This window comes from Felis catus, chromosome C2, assembly GCF_018350175.1.
Source record: "Felis catus isolate Fca126 chromosome C2, F.catus_Fca126_mat1.0, whole genome shotgun sequence".
Classification (NCBI taxonomy): Eukaryota; Metazoa; Chordata; class Mammalia; order Carnivora; family Felidae; genus Felis; species Felis catus.
The window spans coordinates 19,407,591-19,435,339 of record NC_058376.1 but is presented as its reverse complement, the minus strand read 5'-3'; the positions used below and the strand labels follow the sequence as shown (position 1 = coordinate 19,435,339).

The window sequence follows — 27,749 nt, the reverse complement described above, 5'->3', positions numbered from 1 at the left end:
TCTTTTCTTGGTGGAATTGTTTCCAAATCCAAATGGTCAATACTAAATAATCCTATGGCACTCAAAGAACCAATTTGTTTACAAAACTTGCAACTAAGTTTGGCAGGCCCATTTCAAGGCACCATTAGCCATGGTCAATGTGTTAAGCAAGCCAAACATCGTGCTCGCCAAAATTATAGCAGCTTGTCCTTGACCACAATTTCCACAAAGGATTACTCCTGGCTTTTCTTTTAGCATCGTTGACCATGGATTTTCCCCGTCCTACCCAGTCAGGAAACGAGCCACTGAAGAGCACCTGGACCAAGGACATACAAGGTAATAGTTGGATCAAAGGTGGGCCCTCCCCCAAAAGATATGTCCTAACTACTGGAATCTGTGAATGTGACCTTACTTGGAAAAAGGGTATTCACAGGTATAATTAAATTAAGGATCCTAAGAAGACTTCGTCCAGGATTTTCTGGGTGGGCTCTAAATCCTATGACAAGGGTCCTTATATGAGACAAAACAGAAGAAGACACAGACACAGAGGAGAAGTCGACGTGAAGACAAAGACTGGAGTTATGTATCTATAAGCCAAGGAAAGCCTGGAGCCATCAGAAGCTGGAAGAAGCAAGGAAATATTGCCCTCTAGCCTTTGGAGAGACTGTAGCTCTGATTTCCAAAACCGTGAGAGAAAAAAATTGCTGTTTTAAGTCACCAATTCTGTAATAATTTGTTACAAGAACCTTGGGACACTAACAAATACACACAGATCTTCCTTAACTTACAATGGGGCAATGGCCTGATAAACCCATTAAAAGTTAAAAATATCATTCAATTGAAAATGCATGAAATACACCTAACCTACCAAACATCATAGCTTAGCCTAGCCTACCTTAAACGTGCTCAGAACACTTACATGAACCTACAGCTGGGCAAAATCATCTAACACAAGGCCTATTTTATAATAAAATGTTTAATATCTCATGTAATGTATTGAATGCTGCACTGAAAGTGACAGACAGAATGGTCGTATGGGTACAGAATGGTTTTCAGTGTATCCATTGTTCACCCTTGCAGTGGTGTGCCTGACTGGGAGCTGCGGCCACCACCATTGCCCAGCATCACAGAGGAAGATTGTACAGCATATTGCTAGCCCAGGAATAGATCAAAATTAAAAATTCACAGTGCAAGTTCTCCTTAATGGGTATAGTTTTCAAATCACTGTAAGTCAAACCATTGTAAATCAGGGACTGGCTATAATTGAAATGGCTAAAATGGTAGCCCTAGATAAACACTTAGCCCAGTAGGGACACTGGTGCTTAGATTATTCCAACAGGTTTTTCTCTGAACATTTGGAAACAAAACAGAAAAGAATCAAAGTGTTCATAAATGAAGGAATACAAAGAGCGCAATGTAGTGTATGCTTACTAGTAGATACTGTGTCTGTTTTCATGTCCATGAACTTGAGCTACTCCTGTGCAGTTTTGTGTATGAGAATGGAGTAGTGTTTGTGATTTGTATCTACATCATCATATGTTTGTATATTTATTGATAAAGCCATTACTTTCAAGCCAAAAAAAAGAAGAAGAAGAAGAAGAAGAAGAAGAAGAAGAAGAAGAAGAAGAAATACAAAGGGAAGAAAAGACAGAGAGAGAAGGAGAGTCATATTTATGGAAAAACATAAAAAGAAGGTTGGCATGGCATGAAAACAAATGAGCCCAGCCAGGGACCCTTACTTCTCACCAGTACCATGAGGGACACTTTGTTTTGCAATTCTCATTTCTAAATGTAACCTCCCATGGCCAAAGTAACATTTGATCTTTATAACCAAACAATTCTTATTAACACCATCATTCTAAAAAAGCAATATGGGGTTTTGCTGAGGTCAAAGTTTATGAGTGGTGCTAAATAAACTTTAACAGATCCAATCATAATCAGCCCTGCTTTGTTCTCTAGAGCAAGACTATCATGTCACAGACTAGCGTTTGCCAGGTTCAAGAACAAATGCAAAGCTGCTCTTTGGAGAAACCCTTAAGAGTTTCCTATGAATACATGTGTGCAAAGGTGGGATTAGCTGTCATCCTAGTGAGAACACAGGTGAGTTATCTCAGCTCCACGAAAGCCCATTAACAGAACCTCCTGCAGGTTAAAGGGTTCAAAGAGTATCTACTAATCAAAAAGGATCCCTCGAAAAACCCAAAACTAAATTTTATCAGCTCTGCCCATGAAATTATATTTTAGGAGATAATTACTATTCATCCAATCACTTTGTTTTTTCAAGGTCAATTTTAATTCCAATTTAACGACCAGCAAACTGCACTCATTAACAAAACATCATTGTACTGGATGACATTTTATGTTATGCTTGTTTTCAGGAGAAGAAAGGTAAGAAAATGGAAAAGAAAAAGCCATATGAAGAATTCTTTAAGGTAAGTTAAATTTGTTCAATATCATGTCCCCCATAAAGTCTTAGGTAATTAATATCTTACAGAGTTTAGTAGCAAAATAAATTGTTCCTTTCTTGAAGAATGGTCATGTTTTCTTTTAATTATGAAATCATGTTTTTGTCTGGTTTGCTCATCTTATCTTGGTCATCAAGAAGCCTTGATCTCGATATAATGCTTAATTATACTCCCTATTTTGGTAAACTTCATGAGCACAATGTGTACTAGATAGAAACATAGACTTTAGAATCTGCCATAGCTATGTTTAAATGCTGAGTCTTATATTTGACAGCTGTGTATCCTTGAGCATCTCATACTGAGCCTCAGTTTTCCCATCTGTGAAGTGGAGATAAAAACAGTACTTACTTCATAGGGTTCTTGTGAAGCTTTAATGAGATAATACACAGAAAATACTTAAAAATGTATCCATAGCATGTTTTTGTCTCAATTTTTTCCTTTAATTCATTTATTCCAGACAACTTTGTAAACAGGTAAATATGAATATAAATGCTAAATATGGGAAGAGAATACCCAATTAAAAAAGGACCTGAATGGTTTAGAGGAATAGGTTAATAAATGTAACTATAGAGGGGCACCTGGGTGGTTCAGTCAGTCAAGCATCTGACTTCGGCTCAGGTCATGATCTCGCAGTTTGTGACTTCAAGCCCCACATCGGGCTCTCTGCTGACAGCTTTGAGTCTGGATGGAGCCTGCTTCAGATTCTGTGTCTCCCTCTCTCTCTACCCCTCACCCACTCACACTCTGTCTCTCTCTCTTTCTCAAAAATAAACGTTAAAAATTAAAAAATAAAAATAAATAAATGTAACTATAGAGTTAAAGTGTCTATGCACTGAATCTCTGAGCTTCCTTTAAATTCTTCCTTTATTCTCCCTTTAAAATACATCTATTAATGGTTAGGTAAGTTAGAACAAAAGCAGACAAAATGTGGCATTTGGGACACCATAAAGTGCTGCCTGGTCAAAAAGGTGAGAACTTTGGCCATTTCCCTTTATTGATAGAAGTGGGAATTAATCTTGCTGGTTGGTCACAGGGTGCTACTTTCACTGTGCCCTGAAGTACTGATCCATTTCCTTCTGCTCCAGCATAAATTTCATTCTTAGAAAAAATAATAGCATGGTTATTCCAAATACAGGAAGCACTGATTCAAAAGATAAAGCAAAATTAGAGTGGTCTAGAGACGAGTTGCTACAGAAGTGGTCATGCGTCAAGCCTTAGCAAATCTAAATGATAATGCATTTTGACTCAAAGATGAGCAGATGTCCAGCACGTATGAATATTCGTAAGTAACTGAAGAAAAATCCTAGTGGAAAAAAGAAAATCAAGAGGCAATCAATAAAAATTGTTATGTTGTGAAAACGGTCTTCTATTGTAAAATGCAAACCTACACCAAATTGTGTTGAAACTAAGAAAAAGTTTGGGACATTGTAAAGCGTGATTTTTAGCTCTCTTGTTAATTTCTCTAATTCAACATATGGTTGAGACCCAAAGACCAGGCACTGGCACTGTTATATCAACACTTCTTCTAAGAAGTCTTCCAGTTCAAGAAAAAATACAGTTGAAGATTTTTGAAATGCATCATGTCAAAGTCTTTAAATGCAGAGGCTATAGGCATATGCAAATCTCTGCATACCAAGCAATTATTTCAGTATTAGCTATGTTGTCAATCAACTATACCTGTCAAGCACTCTGCTCCGTTGTCCTATTAAAATCTTTACTTGGGCTTTGCAGCATGGATTGATGCAGAGAGGTTATTAATAGTACTTATAAGTTTACAAAAAAAAAAGTTATTTTAACCCACAAAATTATGCCTGTATCCCTAAGTCTCTTAAGAAAGAGCCACAGATTCTGAGTTCTATCTTCATTTAATTCTGGAAGGAAAGATTTTCAGCCATGTCTGGTGTCTAAGAGATTAAGATAAAATGGCATAGATTCTATACAGTTGCGTTGGTTGCTGCCTTTTTCCATCTGTTAGTCACCTTAACTGAGGTCACAAAGATAAAGAATCTTGCTGGAGGGGTTGTGGGAGGGAGGATGGGCTAAATAGGGAAGGGACAGTAAGGAACCTACTCCTGAAATCATTGTTTCCCTAGATGCTAACTAATTTGGATGTAAATTTTTAAAAATAAAAAAATTAAATTAAAAAAAAAAAGCTTTTGTTCTCCTTGATGCTACTGCACACCCCCAGCTAGTGCTTTCTCTGGGTGGAACTAAGGTGCAGGCACTTAAAAAACCAAAAAAAAAAAAGAATCTTGCCTTGATTTTCTTACTTTTGATTTGAAGTAAAAATCAAAAATTCAACTGAAAACACTCAATTATTAATGCACTGTGTGTTTATTAAATGTCTTAGATGTATTAAGTCCTTATGAATTGTATCTCCTAAACAGTGCCTCCTCCATCAACCCCCACGTGGGTGGGAATTGGTGTAGTAGAACAACAAATTGGGGTGACAAGAGTTTTACTGGTTTTTGTAGCCATCAAGAGTTTCTCTAATCGTAGAAAACATCCTTGAATGCGGGAGGCTGAAAAATGCCCCCCAAGGTATGTTAATCCCCAGAATCCCCGATTCTGTCACCTTACATGGCCAAAAGGACTTTGCAGATGTGGCTAAGTCAGATCTTGAGATCAGAGATTGTCTTGGGTTATCTAGATAGGCCAGATATAATCACGAGACGCCATATAATAGGAAGAAAGTAAATGTAGATTCAAAACACATAATGTGATGACAGAAGTAGAGAGAAATTGGAAGGTGTTAAACGTCTGACTTTGAAGAGGGAGCGTAAGGCCACAAGCCAAGGAATGCAGGTGGCCTGTAAACTAGAAAAGGAAGGGAAAGGAATTCCCACCCCCTCCCCCCAGAGCTTCCGGAAGGAATGCCGCTTTGACAAATACTTGATTTCAGCCCAATAAGATCCATTTTAAATGTTTGCCTTCCGGAATCATAAGAGAATATTTTGTGTTGTTTTATCCACTAATTTTATGGTGATTAGTCACAGCAGACATAGGAATTTAATGTACTGAGTCATTTCCTGTTTACCATGTTTTTACTTGTATTTATGTATGTGCTTCCTGCAGGTGTAGCAAAGGTGATACACAAATAGAAGCCAATCCTGACGGCCTCTTTGGAGTATGATCTGCTCTTTATCTGTTCTTCCCAACCCAAGTAACAAAATCTTGGTTAGCCGTCTCTTGCTGGCCCAGCTCTGTAGTTGGCTTATAGTAGTTGACTCTGTAGTATCTTTAAGTACCTTAAAAATTATTTTATAGAGACTTTATGAAGCGATTAGTTGAGAATTATTGAAACCGTGATATAGAAATGTATTTTAAATAAGTGAGTTATTAAAATAAAATTATGGGTAAGTTGATTATATTTTATTCTACAATTTCTATGCCTTTCTCACTAGGAAATTTGTGAAATCGTTAGTCAAATAATATAAGGGAAGTGTGTAGGTGCTCCCTGAGTGAATCGGCTTCATTTTTGTCACTTGATTCAGTATTAGCCCCAGTCATCTTGAATTTTCAGTTTTCTTGTACTAGAATGGAATGTCAATCCAGGGATGATCCTGTCTGGGTTTTGTTCAAGATTCAGAATCTTAAAACTAGGATTTCTTTTCCTAGCAGCTAAGTTTCTTCTGATTTTCTATCAACTACTATTTCGTCCAACAAGTATTTGCTGAGTGCCTCTGAGTGCCATCTTTTGTTCAGGGTACAAAAATGACAAAAATTCCTGTTTTATGGAGTTTACATCTAGTGGGTTTGGGAAAATATGTAAAGAAATAAATGTTCCTTCAATGTCAGACTAGTAAATATACCTACTGGAATCACCTCCAAACATCAGAGAATGGCTTCTTCTCTTTCACTGATGAAGAGAGAAGGAATATGGGTGGTGCAAGGGGAGAGAAGTGAGATCAAAACAGGCCTTAGAAAAGTGATATTTAGTGGGCTACTGATAAGGAACACACACACACACACACACACACACACGCACACATTCCATATGAGGTACTTTTTCACAAAGTTTTCACCTACTAGTACAAATTTTCATGATGATTTTTTTTTTTTTTTGGTGCCCAGGTAAGCATTGCCCCTGGTCCAGAGTTCTGGTTTTGCTCTTGGGCAATACCGTGCCTATACAGGCACTGTTCCCCTTGTCTCCACCATGGATGAGGAAAATGAACCAGTAAGGGCAGTCATGGCTTAGACCTTGGGCACTGCAACCTGCAGCTTCTTGGATAAGAAACCAACTTAGTGCCATAATATGGGAAGCCTTAGCTCTAGACAGGAAGCAGTCAGGTGCAACTGCAAGAAGATAACCTGGGCTCCCCAAATACCTTCAGAGAAGACATTCCACCTCTGGGTTTCTCTTTCAATCTATATTTATTCAGAAATTTTAATTAGATGATCTTTAAACTCCCTTAGCTCCAGCATTCTATGATTCTACTGAAAGTAGATATTAAGAACACAGAAAACAAACGTGGTTACCAGAGGGGAAGTGGGGGAGAGGATGAGTAAAATAGGTGAAGGGGATTAAGAGCATACTTATCATGACGAGCACTGAGTGGTGTGTGGAATGTTGAATCACTATATTGGACACCTGAAACGAATATAACACTGTATGCTAACTACACTGGAATTAAAGAAAAAAGACATTAGATATTAAGATATGTAAGTTCAGAATCTTTAACCCTATCCCTATGTGTAACATATGTGATACTGTGTGAATTGTTGCACCAATTCAGGCTCTTACTTCTTATGCACGTGAGCATAAAAACTTTCAAAAATTATTGTTCTCAAGTATTGTTAGCATAAACACATAGACATGACCAACTGTATTTACACTCTGAAATCATATGTCTGTGTACACTCCACATGGCTCAACATCTTAAGAAATAGGATTTTTATGTCACATTTGTGAAAGAACAATATAAGAATTTCTTCATTTGACATAGTATGATATTTACATATTTTTGCTTTATAAGTTATAAAGGATTCTTTTTATTTTTGTAGAATAAACCCTCAAATAACTAAAAATCCTCAATGAACCATATCATTTCACTCTATTTATGAGATTTCTCTTTCACACACACACACACACACACACACGAATATACCTATCAAAAACTAGTTAAAAACTAAGCAAAACACTTCCAGAAAATTCCAGAATCCAACTCACATTTAGCTTTAACTCATTATCCCCATAAAATTAGCAGTGCTTAAACCCATGAAGTCCATAGAAGATCCTCAACCATAAAATTTAAAAAAATCAAATATACAGTTTATGTATTATACCTACTAGTTTAGGAAAATAAACTGAAATTCTTTATAGTTTTTTCAGATGAAGCCAAAACCCCAATAGAGTGTTTTATGACTCATATTTAATCAGAAAACTCAAGTAACATAACGTCTAAATTTCTAACACTCTGACATGAAACTTGAAATATACAAATTCATTTAAATTTGTATATGAATATTACAGTACATGTAACTTAAGATAAAAGTCAGGTATTTATTCAGAAGCACAAAACTTTTGGCAAACAGAGGCTACTACTATAAAAACGATTCTAGTCAAATCACCCATTGATATTTTATTAAACCAAGAGCCCTCTTCTACATAATTGAGACCAAGTTACATTTTTTTAAAGTTCATGATTTTGAATAACTTTTAAAGGGCCCTGGTGAAACACCACAGAATACTCTATGAGTTATTCAGCATTTGGACATGATCATGAATATATTTACTATCACATTTTCATGATCTCTTAAATAATATTTTCAAAACATCTTGAGAGGTCTCAAAGGAGCCATTTGAGCAAAAGGCATATTCCAAACTACAGTTCTGCAGATGTGTATATGGTTACTCTGAGATGAAGTGACCCTCAGCCATTAAAAAGAGAGATTTATCCAAGCAATGCCCAGTCGTAGGGTGGCACATTATTTTCAATCAGCAATTTTTCTTGAAACACTGTCACTGGACAGGCCATGAAGCACAGCCCTTTGATAGATTCTGTCATGAAGACAGAGAACAGTTATTCCTCCAGGCAGAACATGCCAAAGAAGAATTTTGTCTAACTGTAGCAAACCCAGAGTGGGAGGAAGTATTTTTGCAATGGCTCAATGTTAGTGCAAACAAGAAAGATATATTTGTTTCAAAAAAATAAATGAGTATGAATTTATATTCTACTATATATAATGAAGTTAAAATGCACACATTTCAGGCATGAAACTATTTAAATAAAATAAATAAAATATTTCTATGTCCAAATTTTTTCTTGTGGTTGATTTCAAGTTTCATAGCTTTGTGATCTGAAAATATCCAAGATGTGATCTCAGCCTTTTTGTAACTGTTGAGGGCTGATTTGTGACCCAGTGTGTGATCTATTCTGGAGAATGTTCCATGTGCTGAATATGTATCCTGATGCTTTAGGATGCAATGTTCTGAACATATAGGTTAAGGCCATCAGGTCCAGTGTGTCATTCAAAGCCATTGTTTTCTTGTTGACTTTCTGTTTAAATGATCTGTCCGCTGTTCTAAGTGGGGTATCAACGTCTCCTACTATTATGGTATTATTATTGGTAAGTTTCTTTATGTTTGTTATTAACTGATTTATATGTTTGGGTGCTTCCAAGTTGGGTGCATAGCCAAAGTAATATTGAAAAAGAAAACCAAACCTGGAGGCATCATAATACCAGACTTCAAGCTGTATTATAAAGCTATAATCATCAAGACAGCATGGTACTGGCAAAAAAACAGACACATAGATCAATGGAGCAGAAGAGAGAACCCAGAAATGGACCCACAAACTAGATTAGTATGGCCAACTAATCTTCAAAGCAGGAAAGAGTATTCAATGGAAAAAAAGACAGTCTCTTCAGCAAATGGTGTTGGGAAAACTGGACAGCAACATGTAGAAGAATGAAACTGGACCACTTTCTTAGACCATACACAAAAATAAACTCAAAATGGATGAAAGACCTAAATGTAAGACAGGAAGCCATCAAAATATTCAAGGAGAAAGCAGGCAAAAATTTCTTTGACCTAGGCCACAGCAACTTCTTACTCGACACATCTCTGATGGCAAAGGAAACAAAAGCAAAAATGAACTATTGGGACCTCATCAAGATAAAAAGTTTCTGCACAGCAAAGGAGACAATCAACAAAACTAAAAAGCAATTGACAGAATGGGAGAAGATATTTGCAAATGACATATCAGGTAAAGGGTTAGTATCCAAAATCTATAAAGAATTTGTCAAATGCAACACCCCCCAAAAGCAAAAAATCCAGTGAATAAATGGGCAAGAGACCTAAACAGACACTTTTCCAAAGAAGACATCCAGATGGCTACAGACACATGAGAAGATGCTGAACATCACTCATCATCAGGGAAACACAAATCAAACCCACAATGAGATATCACTTCACACTCGTTAGAATGGCCAAAATTAACAACTCACAAACAACAGACATTGGTGAGGATGCAGAGAATGGGGAACACTTTTGCACTGCTGGTGGGAATGCAAACTGGTGCAGCCACCCTGGAAAACAGTATGGATTAAAAACTAAAAATAGACCTACCCTACAACCCAGCAATTGCACTACTAGGTTTTATCCAAGGGATACACTGTTTCAAAGGGGCACATACACCCCAATATCTATAGCAACACTATCAACAATAGCCAAATTATGGAAAGAATCCAGATGCCCATTGAATGATGAATGGATAAAGAAAATGTTGTGTATACATACACTGCAATGTTACTCAGCAGACAAAAAGACAAATCTTGCCATGTGCAACAATGCGGATAGAACTAGAGTGGGTTATGCTAAGCAAAATGAGTCAGGCAGAGAAAGATATCATCTGATTTCACTCATATGTGCAATGTAAGAATCAAAACAGATGAACATAGGGGAAGGGAAGGAAAAATAAGATAAAAATGGAGATGGGGGGCAAACCATAAAAGACCCTGAAATACAGAAAAACTGAGAGTTGCTGGAAAGGAGGTGGTTGGGCGGGATGGACTAAATGCATGATGGTCATTAAAGAGAACACTTGTTGCGATGAGCACTGGGTGTTATATATATGTAAGTGACGAGTCACTGGGTTCTACTCCTGAAAGCAATACTACACTGTATGTTAACTATTTATGTTAACTTGAATTTAAATAATTTTTTTTTAAAAAAGAATATTTCTATGTACAAGAAAAACTTAAACATCTTCTATCAAGCACATAATCATATGCCTTTTATCACTGGAGAAAGCAAAGAAAATACCATTTTTTTGTCAAAAAAAAGTTGCTACAGGTTATCTATTAGTCAAGTTTTACATTTTCAAAAATGTGAATCCGTCTTATTTTTAAACACAATAAATTTAGGACGTTCAGATCTATGCATTCAGGTTGTTTAAGGAATACGACCTCATCAGAAAGAATGACCAAAGCATTTTTTTTTATTTTTTTTTTATGTTTATTTATTTTTGAGACAGAGAGAGACAGAGCATGAACGGGGGAAGGGCGGAGAGAGAGGGACACAGAATCGGAAGCAGGCTCTAGGCTCTGAGCCATCAGCCCAGAGCCTGACGCGGGGCTCGAACTCACAGACCGCGAGATCGTGACCTGAGCTGAAGTCGGACACTTAACCCACCGAGCCACCCAGGCGCTCCGACCAAAGCATTTTGATAGCAGAGATTTGTCTCACCTTTAAATAGCATCACACTTATACCTCCTAGATCACTTCCGGGCCCAGAAGGTAAGTATGCACCAATACATCCTGATTGTTTGGTGGTGTTTCTATGGAAAATTTTCCTTTTTTTTAAGATTTATTTTTGTTTTCATTGAGTTTTTTATGTAATTCCAGGACAGTTAACCTCCTACGTCATATTTGTTTCAGGCGTACCATGTAGTGATTCAACAATTCTGTACATCATTACTCAGTGTTCATGATGGTAAGTGTACTCTTAATCCCCTGCACCTCCCCCCACCTCCCCTCTCATATGCTCTATTTGAAATGAGTACCCTCAATTAAAGTTCTTTTTTTCCAACAAGAACATTTTTTACTTGAAGCCTACTTCAAAATACATGGTTCAAAAAGGTATACAAAAAACATTCTGCCCAAGAAAAAGGGAATACACATTTTCCTCACGTACCCACAGAAGAATCCCCTGGTTAAATCATCTTTAAAAATACATAACAAACATGACAGATTTAAGAAAACTGAAGTCATACAAAGAATGTTTTCCAGCCACGATGGTACAAAACCACAGATCAACAATAAAACAAAACTGGAAAATCTGCATGTAAACATTAAATATTTAGTATGTAAATGTGAAACAACACAATTTCATCTAAGGACAATTTTCAAGTCGATTTTAAAAACATCCTTAGACCGCAAAATATTTAGAAATTTACATCCCCCCCTTCAGTCTCACCCACCGTTACATATTTCTATCATAAAACCAGCTGTTACTTTTAACAGAGACCGCTAAGATATAAGTTACAATGGCATAAAGCACGAAAAGGCAGATATAAGAGTCTGCTGACTGAGGTCAATGCAAAAGTCGATACGACTCCATATGGATAGATGATGCTACAACAGACTATCTACTGAGGAGGCTGCTACCTGACAAAACATCTCAATAGTTTCCAGCAGTGTGTATAGCAGCAACAACCCTTATTTTCAAGTTTCTAGAAGCTTCTTTTTGTGGTAAAAGGTGAACTTGTATCATTAAATTTTGTAATTGAAAAAGACAATGTTTGGGTCAGAAGCCACTTCTGTGTCTTGGGTGGAAATTGGATGTTGTTTAGGGGGGGTAGGCTTCCCTTTAACTAGCAGGAGGAGCCACCTGGCTAAGCACGATGAGTCACCTGGCTGTAACAAACCTAGCCATTTTTCATGGAGACGTCTTGAACCCATGCCAGGTAAAAGCGTCATCAACTCTAGAGATTGCTACTTCAGGCTCCAGAAAACTCGTGTGGGCTGCATGGATAAAAATTGCAGGAATCATTGCTACAAATCAGTAGTTCAGGGACAGAATAAAGGAAGTGATATTTGGGCACAGGAAGATTTCATTTATTTATTTGAGTCTGCGGATTGGAGCTGGGACTCCAAGGAGTGACAAAATGGTTGAAAGTGGCTCCTTAGAAAGGTAAGCATGGCAACAGCCTGGTAGAGGGTAGAGGAAGAGGAAGGGTAAGGGGGAGCCAGAAGAAATAGGGAGCCCATGAAGGAGAATGGCTGCACTCAAAGGAGCGATAACAACAGTGGAAGGGGTTTTTATTTTTCTTTCCTTACTTATATTTTTAACATGTGGCATTGCGATTCCATTCTGCTCTTTCAGATTTCTTTTTTAATGCTATATGGCAGTTTAAGCTTCCCTGGCCTTTGGCTTTGGAGAATGGTGTGTGTGTGTTTGCGTGTGCGTATGAGTTTGTTACCAGAGAGGGTGGAGGGTGTGACCTTGCATGTAACAAACACTGTGCAGAGGATCATTGCCCAGAGAGAAGATTATAAGAGGGCAAAAACTGGTCACCAGAGTGCTCAGAACAGGAATCTCAAGCAAAAGACGACAAGCAGTCATTTAAGATGGATTTGTTGGACATTTAAGGATCCCTAGGCTATTGAAACTGACAAAGGATCTTCCCATGAAAGGCAGGGATTTACTACCATCAAAATGGGAAGATGACCCAAACTGTGTTATGTGTTGGCGGCATTGAAAAGGGAAAGGTGATCTGTGAAGACATGAGAATTTGGGGGCATTCAGGTTTCATCATAGAACGATGTTAAGATTCAACAAGAAAAGTGAGACTCAGGCAGCCATTTGACCCCAACGCTCTCCCACCTCTTGCCAGCATTTCCCAGAAACAGAAGTATCCCTGTCCCCTGTTTTTCACTTAATATATCAGTTCATCTCATTTGCTGAGCAACATGCTGATCTGAAATACCATTTGGGTTAGAAAGATTATGGACAAAGAAAAATTTTTATAGCAAATTATAAATTCAAAGCTTTTGATATGTTCTTGTTTTTTGTTTTGTTTTTTTTTTAACACTTATTTATTTTTGAGACAGAGAGAGACAGAGCATGAACGGGGGAGGGTCAGAGAGAGAGGGAGACACAGAATCTGAAACAGGCTCCACGCTCTGAGCTGTCAGCACAGAGCCCAATGCAAGGCTTGAACTCATGAACTGTGAGTTCAGAACCTGAGCCAAAGTCGGATGTTTAACCGACTGAGCCACCCAGGCACCCCATGATATGTACTTTTTTTTGAATTTCCATCTACTATGTTGTGCTTCCCCCCGCCCTTTTCTCTTCTGTGAGACAGTATCAGAGTCAACAAATTACTTGATTTGGACTCCCATGGAAAGTGCCTGGAAATTCAGAAAACATCCTCAGCCAGCGAGAAGACATTTCCTTTGTCTGATACAGAACTCCCAATAATTCTATGCCGTTTATGTTTTCTATTGCTTCCGATTTCTTTTTTTGTTTAAATTCCATGTTTTACTACATGATCCTGCCTAGCAGTTTTGGCTACAGTTTCCAAAGCCCTTTTTCTTGACATTTACAGTGGTTTCTGGTTCCCTGTAACTGGTAAGGAAGGCGTGGGAACAATAGAAACCTGGGAATAAGTCATTGATACCAAATCATGTTCTTATACATCCATGCAACACTAAAGAGGTATGTTTCCAGGAAAACTGGTTGCTACTTATATTCATTTTAGTGTTAAATCAACTGAGAGAGGAACTTATATGTAATGAATTAGAAAACCACAAAGCACAACGCTTTTGTTTTGTGTTATTTTAGTTTAGAAAAGTCGTCCTTTATATTTTTCCCTTCCAAATTTCTATTCAAATTCTAGTTACAAAATTTCTCCTTTAGTCATTGTTTAGATTTTAATAAAATGTTTAAAAATTTGTAATATCACTTGCTAATTAAGAGGACAATCATCACTATATGTATATATATATACACACACACCTATATGCATATAAATATATATACCATGTAATAGTGCACTTTAATCTGATTTCATTAAATATCTTGAAATGTATAGGGCTTAATAGCTGACCAAGATACAATTTGAAAATCTCTTCCATATCACTGTTTAATTCTTCCATTTCTGCTTCATGTAGTAAGGAAATAACACCCTTAGTCACACGACAAGGAAATACAAGCATAAATCCATTTTAAATAGCTATATTTTAATAATTTGGAATCGACTTTGGTTTCCTTTTGCTTCAAAATGCTTCTGTTTTAATTATTTTATGATCAGGATAGGAAAGATGCAATTTTACATCAATAGACTCCCTACATTATTTGTCTAAAATTGATTTAGAAATTCAAAGCAAAAATAAAAAACACTAAAAGTGTTAGCACATGTAGATGACAGAAAGTTGGAATTTGTACCAGATGTGCTTTGCTGTTTCTCTGTGAGTCTTTCCCCTCCCCGCATCTTCCTGGGCAGAGCTGCAGTATAGAGCAAATAACAACCTCGATTCTTTTCTTGGCCATGCCCTGAAGGAGGTTACCCCACCCTCAGCCTCATCAAATTAATCTTGGTAACTCCATTGTGGTGGAAAATAATTTATCTAAAAATTGACACGTGATTTCTATTTTCTACAAAAAGAAGTCATTTGTGGGAGTCTTTTGATTAAAACAAATATTTTTCTAAATGTTTATTTATATTGAGAGAGAGTGAAAGCGAGTGGGGAAGGGCAGAGGGAGAAGGAGAGAGACGATCTCAAACAGGCTCCACACTGTCGGCACAGAGCCCAACATGAGGCTTGATCTCACCAACTATGAAATCATGACCTGAGCAGAAATCAAGAGTTGGACATTCAATCAACTGAGCCACCCAGGCACCCCTAAAACAAATATTTTTTATAAGAATACTTTTCTTGCCTCTGTATAAGGAAGGTACTGAGATGCAGTAAAGGCTGGAGCTATGGCAGCTAAATTATAGCCATGAGGGAATGAACTTGATGCTAAAGCCAAAGTTCTGAGGGCAGCTGAGCCTTCAGTAATATTGCTAAGCAGATGACCTCACCAGCCCTGCGAGTGTTCTCTCCCAGACTTCATATTCTGTAAGACAGTAAGTTCCAGTAAAACTTTCTAAGACTTTTTTCTGTTATTTGAAATGATAGCATCTTTATGGAAACTTATATACATCTACATGCACAGATACACACATAAATATAAATAAATGGGAAGGTATACAATATTTATATATATAAAATATACATAAACACATATTGTATGTCTTTTTCATGATTTCAAGGAAACAATATCTAGTTATAGATTGTATCGTTCCACTTCAACCTGTGTTTGGAACAATTTATCAATTTTTGAAGAAAAGGCATTAAACTCAAATGAAGAGATAAATTTGCTTTCTAACTTCAAGTTTACAGAAAGACATGTTTGTCGGCAAAATCTCTCTTAGAGAACTAGAATATGCTGCAAACCGTATTGAACTTCAAGTAATACAGCTTAGAATAAAAGTTTGACTACACTGAAGTACAGACTATTCAACTCCTCTAAAATCTGCAATGCTCTTTTGTTTCCGTTATTGTAGCTTGGCGGAGGGGGGTGGTGTTTGTTTGTTTAGTAGAATATGTTTCAAAATTGTCTTCATCTTCCTGGACTGTGCTCATTGCAGTTCCATCATGGCTACTGAAAGCCAGGTGTCAAGGGCAGGGTTAAAAAAAAGATCTCATTCAAATTTTCTCTAAAGATATACCGTCAACGATTAACTTAAAATTACATTTACTAGACGCAATTACATGTTTGAATGTTTTCATAGCTTAGCATCATCTTTTTTTTTTCCTAGCACCATCTTTTTAATTTTTTGTCTTGGCAAAAATTACAGAAGATAGAATATAAGGTGATTTCAGACTGAAATGAAAACTTCAAAGAGGCTATTGATCTTTTCTCATCACATCACAATCACATGATTCGTGGAGAAAAACTACTGGCAATCAAGAGCAAGTTCAGGACAATCTAAGAGAAAAAAAAGTTGGTCTAACTCTGCAAATGGAGAGAGTCAGAATTCCCGAAGAGGACTCAGGTGTAACATCCTCACAAATGCAGTTCCAAAAGCCATCACACCCTCAGATGTGGCCTGAGCCAAATGAACACTCTTTGGTCAGTTCATTGATTCATCGACCACCGCACTACCTTGCTTTCGATGAAGAGAGCTTTGCCATTCCCTCACAGGTTAAATCTAAGTTTCCTCCAAGAACCTGAGAAAAACAATATGTATCAAATATGCCAAACTGTTTCATTTTTGTAGATTAATAAATAAATCCTAGGGCGTCCTGGGTGGTTCAGTCAGCTAAGCATCTGACTTTGGCTCAGGTCATGATCTCATGATTCATGAGTTCCAGCCCCTCGTCGGGCTCTGGGCTGACAACTTGGAGCCTGCTTCCGATTGTGTCTCCCTCTCTCTCAAAATAAACATTAATTTTAAAAAATAAAATAAAATAAAATAAAATAAAATAAAATAAAATAAAATAAAATAAAATAAATCTTATGAGTCTCCTAATTCCCCAAAGAACCAAATATTTTCGTTTCCCAAGGTGAACTTTATAAGATCTGTCTCACCGGCTACTGAAGCTCCCAAATCTCAACTTCCACATCATGTTCAGAGGTCAATGATAGTTGGCCAGCAAGAACCCAGAGTTTAAAAAACAGACATACAAAGCAAACTCCTATGATTATCTGACTACATGTGACATACTTACTTCGATTAATACCACCACTGCATGTCCACGGGTCTATCATACTTGCAGTGTTTGACTTCCTGTATCATTTATTCATTCACTCACTCATTAAATCAACATTTATTGACCTTTCCATGGGCCAGAAGCCAGGAAAGTATAGTATCAAGAAAGATATGATCTCTGTCCTCAAAGTTTAGAGTCCAGAAAGTGACAAGGACTCATATTCATGTAATTTATTATTGATCTGTAAGATGCACTGGTCTAAGTTCTTCACACAAATCTTTGGCTTTATCTTTCAATCAACCTCTGTATTGCTATTATTATTATCATTTACGTTTTTATTTAAATTCCAGTTAGTTCACATACAGTGTAATGTTAGTTTCTGGTGTGCAATTCACTGATCCAGCACTTCCATACACAACCTGGTGCTCATCACAGCAAGCACACTCCTTAATCCACATCACCTATTTAACCCATCCCCCAACCTACCTCCCCTCTAATAACCATCAGTTTGTTCTCTAGAGTTCAGAGTCTCTTTCATGGTTTGCCTCTCTCTCTCTTTTTCTTATTTTCCTTATGTCCATCTGTTTTGTTTCTTAAATTTCACATACGAGTGAAATCATGTGATATTTGTCTTTCTTTGACTAACTTATTTCACTTAGCATAATACTCTCTAGCTCCATCCATGTCACTACAAATGGCAAAATTTCATTATTTTGATGGCTGAGTAATATTCTATTGTATACATACACCACATCATCTTTTTTCCATTCATCAGACAATGGACACTTAGGCTGTTCCATAATTTGGTTATTGTAGATAATGCTTCCATAAACATTGAGGTGCTTGTATCCCTTCAAATCAGTATTTTTGTATTCTTTGGTTAAAAACCTAGCAGTGCAGTTGCTGAATTACAGGGCAGTTCTGTTTGCAACTTTTTGAGGAACCTCCATACTGTTTTCCAGAGTGGCTGCACTAGTTTGCATTCCCACCAACAGTGCAAGAGGGTTTTCCTTTCTCTACATCCTCGCCAACATCCTGCATTGTTAATTTTAGCCATTTGGACAGGTGTGAGCGTGATAGCTCATGCTGTTATTATTAAACATATGTTATAAATGAAAAAACTGACCTTTATAGACCTTAGATAACCCAGACATATTTGCCAAGCCTACAAATTTTGCTTTTAGGCAAAAAAAAGCGCTCTGATTATATATCCGTTCAACAAATATTAATCGAGCCAACTATGAGGCAATCATTACAATGGGAGCTTGGAAAAGAGTAGAGGAAAAGACAAGATCCTTGTCTATAGAGAGCCAATCTTTTCATAGGAAAGACAGACCATTAAACAAGTATACCAGTAAATCACTTAACTCAAAGTGGAGATAAGTTCTAGAAAATACATAAGTAGTGTGAGTGCATTGAGTGGGAAGAGAATGGTTGTCAGGAAAGTACTCTCTGAGGAAATGACATAGGATCAGAGACATGGATGATTTGAAGAAACAATCATGCAAAGATCTGAGAGAAGTATCCAGAAGTCCAGAAGATCAAAGAGCAAATGAGAGGGCCCTGAGATGAGACCAAGCTTATCGTATGTAAGGATCATCAAGGACAGGGATTGGCAAACTGTCCTGTGGGCCAAATCTGGCCCATTGCCTGCATTTGCACAGCTCATGCCTTAAGAATGGATTTTTATTTTAATGGAGTGCCTGGGTGGCTCAGTCATTTAAGCATCCAATTCTTGACCTCAGCTCAGGTTGTGAGCTCATGATTTGTGAGATCAAGCCCTGCATCAGGCTGTGCGCTGACAGCATGAAGCCTGCTTGGCATTCTCTCTCTCTCTTTCTCTGCCCCTCCCCAGCTGGCGCGCTCTCTCTCTCTCTCTCTCTGTCTCTCTCAAAAAATAAATTTAAAAAACTTAAAGAAATAATGGATTTTACATTTTAAATGGTTGAAGAAAATGCAAATACATATATTTTGTGATATGTAAAAATTATGTAAGATTCCATTTCAATACCTAAATACAAACTTTTATTGGAACACTACCACATTCATTTGTTTGCATATTGCCTATAGCTCTTCGTGGGCTATAATGGCAGAATGGAGAAGTTGTGGCAAAGACCATATGGCTTTAAAAGCCTAATATATTTATTATCTGTTTCTTGCAGAACAAAATTCTGATGAAGAGAACCAATGTAAATGAATGCATTTGCATAATGAGGAAAGAAAAGCATAGGAAATGTATGAAGGGGGTAGACATAAGGTAGCTCATGTGGGGTCTTGCAGACCACAACAAAGGGCTTTCGATTTGACTGTGAAAGAAGAGATTTGGAAGGTTTTGAATAGGATATTTGACTTAAATTTTAAAAATATGCCCTTATATATTTTCTTAGGAGTTGGAGCACTGGGGCAAGAGTAAGAATGAAAGCAGAGAAAGCCATCTGTGGTATTGCACCATTTAGGGGAGATGTGATGGAATCTTAAACTGGGGGCAGTAGCAGAGCAGTTGGAGAGAAGCGTCCATTTATAGTAAACAGGATTTTCAATGGACCAGAAGTCAAATGTCAGGAACAGAGAGAAAGCAGGGAGGGCTCTGAAGTTTCTAGCCTTATCAGTGGGACAACCTTAGGAGATTTTTACCAAGTCTGTTTTAAACATAATAAACCTGGCATAGCTGTTAAACTCCCAACAGTCAATGCCAATTAGTCTAAAGAACCTAAGAGTCTGAAATTCAGCAATGAGATCAGAATTGCAAAGGTACAGTTTTATATCACTCTGTTGATAGGATTAAAGCCATGGGGCTGGATGGGATCATTTGGCAATGTGTTATGTAGGGAGAGTAGAGAAGACAGCAGGGAACTGAGCCCAAAAGCTGCTCCCTTTTTCAGAGTTCCAAAGGTCAGGAACATAACATAGCTAAGTGACTAGTGAGATAGGAAGAAAACCATGAAAGTATTTCTAGGAGGAGGAAGTGTAAAATACTTTTTAGAAAATAAGGAATATAGTAGTTCTTAAACTTTAAAACATTATCTTTTCAAAAACTAAATAAAACAAAACATCATTTTCTCATTACTTATTGTTTTTTCTTCATGGTGACCTGGTTTTCTTCTTCCTAATAAAGAAGATCCTAAAACATTTTTTTTAATTATTATATTTTAGTAAACACAAAACTATCAGAAAAGCCAGAAAATTATCATTCCATGAGTTCAGAAGATTCAGAAATTTTCCATTTAACTTCCTTTACAATGACAAGAAGAAAGAAAGAAAGAAAGAAAGAAAGAAAGAAAGAAAGAAAGAAGAAAAGAAAGAGAAAGAAAAGAAAAGAAAAGAAAAGAAAAGAAAAGAAAAGAAAGAGGGAGGGAGGGAGGGAGGAAGAAAGGAAGGAAGGAAGGAAGGAAGGAAGGAAGGAAGGAAGGAAGGAAGGAAGGAAGAAGGAAGGAAGCTTAAGTTCCATCCAATAACAAAATCTCCTCTTGATTAAATGACATTGTTTAAATGTCTGCCATCTATAGCCTCTAGTAGTGAATAGCCTAAGTGTATGTCACTATTGCTCCTATGGGGTCCCAGTAAGTGTTCTGCTCTTGGGTAAGGAACTAAAAGACAGTAAAATAAATGATCCATGCTCTTATGTAATATGAAGAAGAATTTATCAACTCTGTATTTTGTAGCTAAGCAAAAGAATAATAATAATAATGTTTTTTTCATTGCAATTTTGTTTGATTTTATAGACAAAAACACATTGATTTGTGGGGCTTTGTCCCTTTCAGTTCTAAAAGTTTATTCAATTTTCAAGATCATTTAAATTAGTAATCAACTTTTGACTGGCTTGCTGTGTTAATTAGCATTTTAACCACAGTAGTCTCTATCATTTATCAATATTTAAAGGGCAAAAGATAGCTCGCTTTCATGGTTGCTTTGCTATAGCCAGGAGAATGAACTATGCAATATTTAATGATTCAATGTACTAAAAATAATGCCTGAAAGAAACTCCTCTCTCAGTGTATTTCGCTCAATGCCAACCAATCATATGATTATACCTGATAAACATTAGATTAGTTAAAAATAAACTGTCGGGGCACCAGCTGGCTCAGTCACTAAGCATACCACTCTTGATGTTAGGGTCGTGAGTTCGAGCTGACTGAAAAATTAGGTTCAGTGTAGTGATTACTTTAAAAAATTACAAAAATAGACAAAAATCTTCTGCCAAATAACCATTATGCAAGCAATTTGCCAGGAAAAAAAATCAAAGGTATACTGTTATTAAGTAAAATAGAAAAATGTTTGTTAGGTCAAGATAAATTTCCTTTATTGTTTCTGCCCATCACAGAAAAGGAATTGAATTTGTTAGAAATTTCTGTTCTCTTCAGAACTACATTTATTATTATCTAGAAACCTCTGTGATCACCCAAGTTGTTAAGCAGAGCAGAACTCAGCATTCAAAATTGATTAAATGACTTCTAAGAGGCAGACTCTGTACTCGATGTTGAATAATTAGAGACAAAGGCTCATCTCCTGCCCTGAAAGAATTTACATTCCAGTGGGGAAAACACTCAAGCCTAAACCAGCTTCCCAAAGAAAATGGGATTGAGTTTCCCTAGTCCAGTGTTAGATACGCTCATGTTAGTGGTTTAAGTAAACAGAAATAACCATTCTTCATCAAGACTCTATTGAAATGCCAGGTACACAGACACCTTGCCAAGTGCCTTTTACACATTTTAGTAGTAATCCTCAAACCAGTTTTTGGTTTATGCATGTGAGGTCCTAGAGAAATAAAATATTCGTTATGTCACCCAGGGTTACAGATATAGAATCACAGGTCAGGATTCAACATCCTATCATATCACCCCACCTCCCCATCCATGTCTGCCTGACATAAAACCTGCCCTCTTTCTCCTAAAAAGCACAGTGTCCACCCTCCCCCAATGCTGATTCAATTTACGTCAACCAGCAAAGCAATGGAAAAAGATCTAGCATAGTTTACACATTTGTCCAATTATCTTCCTAAGTGTTTAAACCTCTATCTTTTTAGGGTAGCTGCTAATCTTTTGTTAATGGACAACTCCAGCTATCTTCTGATTATCATGTATATTCACACACCCCATGTCAGTGAAATTTATCAAATGAGGAGGATTAATTTCAAAATCAGGGTGTATTATAACTAGTCCTTAGAGTAAAATGTCTCCCTCTGATTTTAATTCTCCGTATTTCTATCATGATATCACTTTCTCTGATGAGTTGAGTATCTTCATCTTTAAGCCAATTTGTGAACTTATGTCATTCATAAACAGGCCTAAATCTTGGGTTGATCTGGGGCAATTGCGTGGCCCTCCAGCAGATTACCTCAGACCCCAAGCTTGCAGGGTGTTGAGAGCATAGGGCATTGCAACTTCTGTCTCCTCCCTGAACATCACCAAAATTCAATGATGAAATTTCTATCTTTAATGATACTCTATGGAGCCTCTGAAAGATGTGACCATAGATCTTCCCAGTTCACATTGATAATCTTGACTAGGCCCTACACTTAGTCAGTTACCCAGGCCCCTAAATATACGTCTACATGCAAGACAAATTGTAGATGCTCAAATGTTTGATAATCTATTTTACTGAGATTTAAAAAAGAGATGCCATGTTATTTGTCTTTGCATTCATAAAGTGTAATACAAAGTGTGACACGTGGTAGATATTCAATAACTGTTTAGTTAGTGGAAATTGATAAAATATCTCAATTTGCATTACCTAATTATAGTTGCTTTCATAGAAAGATTCAGAAAGAAGAATAAGCCTTCTGGAATTCTAATATGTTGCCAACACCCGCTCTCACATAGAAATTCGCAGATTTGAAACATAATTCTTTAGGCTAGGGTTATCAAGAATAATAAAAAGCAATAAGAATAACGTTATGTGCTAGGTATCTAATAAGTCATGTGATCTTCATAATAGTATAAGAGGTAATATGATTCCAGCCATAGAGAAGAAATGGGGCACAGAGCAGTTATGTAAACTTGTTCAGGACCAACAGTAATGAAATGTAGAATCAGAATTTGAATTCAACAGCCTGGATTCAAAGTCCAAAGGAAGTTTAGTGTGGAAATTTAAAAGAACTTTCCCAAACATAAAGGGGTCACAAATAGAAAGCATCTCCCTCCATTTCTCTAGGAGTTTTTGGACAAACCAGAACTGGAGTATGAATGTTATTATACAGTTGCAGAAATAGTTAAACCTTCACTAATAAACTGCTGATACTATAGTTAAATAACATTGGGTGTTTTAAAAGATTAATGTGATTTTTCAGAAACATAAACCATCTATTGTAATTTGACGTGTTGTGAAATTTAGGTATTAGATGTATAAAATATATCAAAATGAAGAAGCCAAAATACAGCTTTGAAGTCCCAACGCCGAATGATCCATAGCCTCTTATAAACTACAAAAGAAATACCAACAGCTGAATTCATTCACAAAATACACAGCATGGTCTTTTTATTGTAGACACCTTCACAAGCAATTCAGCCCAATGAGGGAAGGGCCATCAATCAATCAACCAGACAGTTAATCAAAACACACCGTGAAAGGTCTATCAAGTCAGGGTTCTGAAAAGACATTAATTTTGATTATTTGAAAACTAAAAATGCCTGATTTAAGAGTTGAATTTCTTTCAAATAGAAGATGAAGCTATCTCTTTTTTCCCCCCTATGAAATAGATGGTTCTACATTATTCAAAATGGGTCAGCCAATCAATCAAATTTCTGAAAGGCAATTCATTCTAAATGTTCACAAATAACCAAGTTTAAAAGAGAGATGGTGCAAATAACAGTGTTCGTTTTGTTCTCTTTAAAAATGCTGCAGAAATGTGTCACATATAGAAAAATGAGACCTTTAAATGAGTCTAAATCACTAAAACCGATTATACATCAAGGAAGAAATAAGATGAGGTAAAACTGTACCAGCCAACTTGACTTCTCCTCTTGTCACTTACCATAAATTCAGACAGCAAAATTTGTGCTTCTATCTGAAGTCTCAAACTTTTGTGTCTCTTTCCTAAAGCAATCTCTAAAGCTTAACTACAAGTTATATAGCTGGGAAGGAAAACAAAAAAACATCTTCAGTTTCATCACTTCTTACAAGCTAACATCATATTATAAAACTTTTTGGATAACAAACTTTTTGTTTGAAAGTCATTAAGACCACAGACATTTATAAATATCCATTTCAGTAAGTTCTAAACTCTGCCCCACCTCACCTCTGATAGGGACAATATACATTCCTAAAATCAACTGAAGGCATGTCCCCAAACGAGGGGAGATACTTAGAAATTAGAAGTAAATAGCATATAAAATTTTAAAAGATAATTAATGTGGAAAATGAATATATTCGTCACTAAGCAATTTCATTCTTCTTTTTTTTTTAAATGTCTGAATAAATTAATTTTTGTAGCTTAACTATATTAACCTGTGAGAGGTTTCGATTTGAGTCTCAAAATAATCTTACAAAACTAGCCTCAAGAATTAACAAAAGAGCTCGTTTCCCTGACACCTCAGAGGCAGTAGGCTGCTTTAGGACAAAGCTGAACATCTCTTTCCCAGCTACTGGCTGCCAGAAACTCATTGAAGGAGACAGACTTCATGTCTTTTATGAGAAGCACACGGCCACAGAAGTTGTTGCTGAGGGTTCAGGTGAAGAATGGAAGGGTTACATGGTCCAAATCCGTGGTGGCAATGACAGACAAGGCTTCCTCACGAAGCAAAATGTCTTTACCCGTGGCGATGTCCAACTGCTGCTGAGTAGGGGGCATTCCTGCCACAGACCAAGAAGACTGGAGAAAGAAAGTGCAAATTTGTTCAGGGTTGCATTGTGGATACCAGTCTCAGTGTTCTCAGCTTGGTCACTGTAGAGAAAATTGGGGGCGCGGGGAGAAGGATATTCCTGGACTCACTGATACTAGTGTGCCTCATCGCCTAGGCGCCAAAAGAACCAAAAGAATTGCAAACTACACGGATGGAACTAGAGGGTCTCATGCTAAGCAAAATTAGTCGGTCAGAGAAAGACACACTCACATGAGGACTTTAAGATACAAAACAGATGAACATAAGGAAAGAGAAGCAAAAATAATATAAAAACAGGGAGGGGGACAAAACATAAGAGACTCTTAAATATGGAGAACAGAGGGTTACTAGTGGGAGGGGGGATGGGCTAAATGGGTAAGGGGCATTAAGGAATCTACTCCTGAAATCACTGTTGCAATATATGCTAACTAACTTGGATGTAAATTCAAAAAATAAATTAAATAGAATAAAAAAAAGAATCGAAAACTTTTTAATTTCTCTAAAGAAGATTATGTCCACCAGCATGTTGTTACAAAGCCCTTAAACAAAGAAGTTAAGAAACCTAGAAACAAAGCACCCAAGATTCAGCATCTTGTTACTGCATGTATCTTCCAGCAAAAACTCCAGCGTGATGCTCTGAAGAAACAGCATATAAGAAAAATAAGGAAGAGGCTGCAGAATATGCTAAACTTTTGGCCAAGAGAATGTAGGAGACCAAAGAAAAATGCCGGGAACAGATTGCCAATAAACAGAGGCTGTCCTCTCTCAGAGCTTCTACCTCTAAGCCTGAGTCCTGTCAAAAATGAGATTTTCTAAGGGTTATAAAGAAATAAGAGCAGACATCCAAAAAAGAAAATGAACAAAAGAAAGGAGGAAGGGAGGGAGGGGAAAGAGAGGAGGGAAGGAAGGAAGGAAGGAAGGAAGGAAGGAAGGAAGGAAGGAAGGAAGGGAGGGAGGAAGGAAGGGGCTGAAACTTTGGCTATACATGAATAAATCCTTAAACCCCACATTCTTCATGAGGAAGGTAAGAATAAAGTTATATTTCTAAATCTATGCCTCTCATTAAAGCCCACTTTACCACCACTGCACTTCATGGGACTCCATTCACTGTACTTCACCAAGAAGGGATGTATTGTCCTTTCTTTGCATATTGTTTTATAAGAAACATCTCTGTCCTCCAAATGGAGGGCAGTGGACAATAAGCACTGACGTGACCCTTTGCCCCTAAAAACAACTGTATCTTCTTCAGCCTAAGGTCATATTTAGTGGGTTTCATGCTTATCCCGGTATTTGAGAGATGGCCCCAAAAATATCCATCTAGATTCCAGGGGTGCCCTTGAACACGAGAATGTTCACACGACATCAATGGCTGCATTCTCCCACTGTTAAAAGGTCAGCCAAGAACAACGTGTCTGCTAGAAATGAGCAAATGCAGAGAACCTTGTCCTTTTTCTATTCACTTTGGTAGGCACTTTCCTGCGCCCTTATTAATCCAGGTCACAGGACCAGATGGAAAAGTTGGAAGGCTCCTGCCTTCCCTTGGAAACTCCCAGACCATTGTCCCTCCACCAGTGTTCTCAAAATCTAGATTCCTTCAGGCCACCGACTTGTTTGTAGACCACATCTAAAAGGAGATACAACACCAGAAGTCCTTGTCTTTAAGGGAGCCATTCTCAAAAAGGCACACCCGGCAACAAAGAAAGAGGCACAGACAAAAGCTATACCAGAGTCTGCTTTGGTTTTTGCCCTAAAAACCCAACACACACATATCTTAACCAATTCACTCGTGGGACTGTTCCCATTGATTTTCATTTTTGTGAGCTGGCACATCTCTGTTTACTGGAACCCTGTCATGGTGAGATTCTGGCTTGTATATTCTAGTAGTCCTTGATGGCTGACTTCTTTATCTGGACATGTGGGAAAGTGGCCCAGCTCTTTCTCTACCCCAGCTTATGTACAGGCATTCCCTCTTGGGACTTCCTTGGCAACATGGCAGCAGCCGGGAAGCTCTCCAACTTCTCTGGCTTCCCACTAAAGAGATGGGCTCCTATGAGCTAGTCAATCCTTTGGTTTTGGAAATCTTATTCATCTGACAGTCTCACTTTCAGGAATTCCTTTAAGGTCTGCGACCAACTCTTGCTCTCCTTTGCAGTAAAACAGTGGTTCCTTAAAGTGGGCACTTAAGAAATGTTTGCTAAATATCGAATGAATGATTAGTATCTCATCTTTCACCAGTGAGTTTATTTTCAACCCAAGTTATAAGCACTTGACTATATTAGGAAGAGTCAAGGCCATAGTCTAATTTACGGGTATTTGGGGGATAATAAATGTACAAATTTTAAGAAGGTAGTATTTTTTCTTGGGGTACCTGGGTGGCTCAGTCGGTTAAGCATCAGACTTCTGCTCAGGTCATGATCTTACGATTCATGGGTTCGAGCCCCATGTTGGACTCTGTGCTGACAGCTCAGAGCCTGGAGCCTGCTTCCGATTCTGTGTCTCTCTCTTTCTCTGTCCTTCCCCTGCTCACACTGTCTCTTTCTGTCTCTCAAAAAATGAATAAGTGTTTAAAAAAAAAAAGAAAGTAGTGTTTTTTTTCTAAACCAAGCCACCTGTGGAGCTAGGTACATATACTTGGAAGGTGAGGGGGTTTTTACCTGAATTTTCACCATTGGATTTTATTACTGCATTAACATTATGCATGGAATTATTTGCATTCTTCAAAGTTCTAGGAACCATGATTATCTGTAAAGAGAGCGGGAAATTGCCTAAATGTTCACC

The 27,749-nt window shown here is 37.3% G+C and overlaps 1 pseudogene; it reads left to right on the top strand.

Annotated features, from left to right (window-relative positions):
* The first annotated feature begins 245 nt into the window (after positions 1-245).
* Positions 246-25,777, top strand: LOC109491639 (annotated as a pseudogene).
* The last annotated feature ends 1,972 nt before the right edge of the window (positions 25,778-27,749 follow it).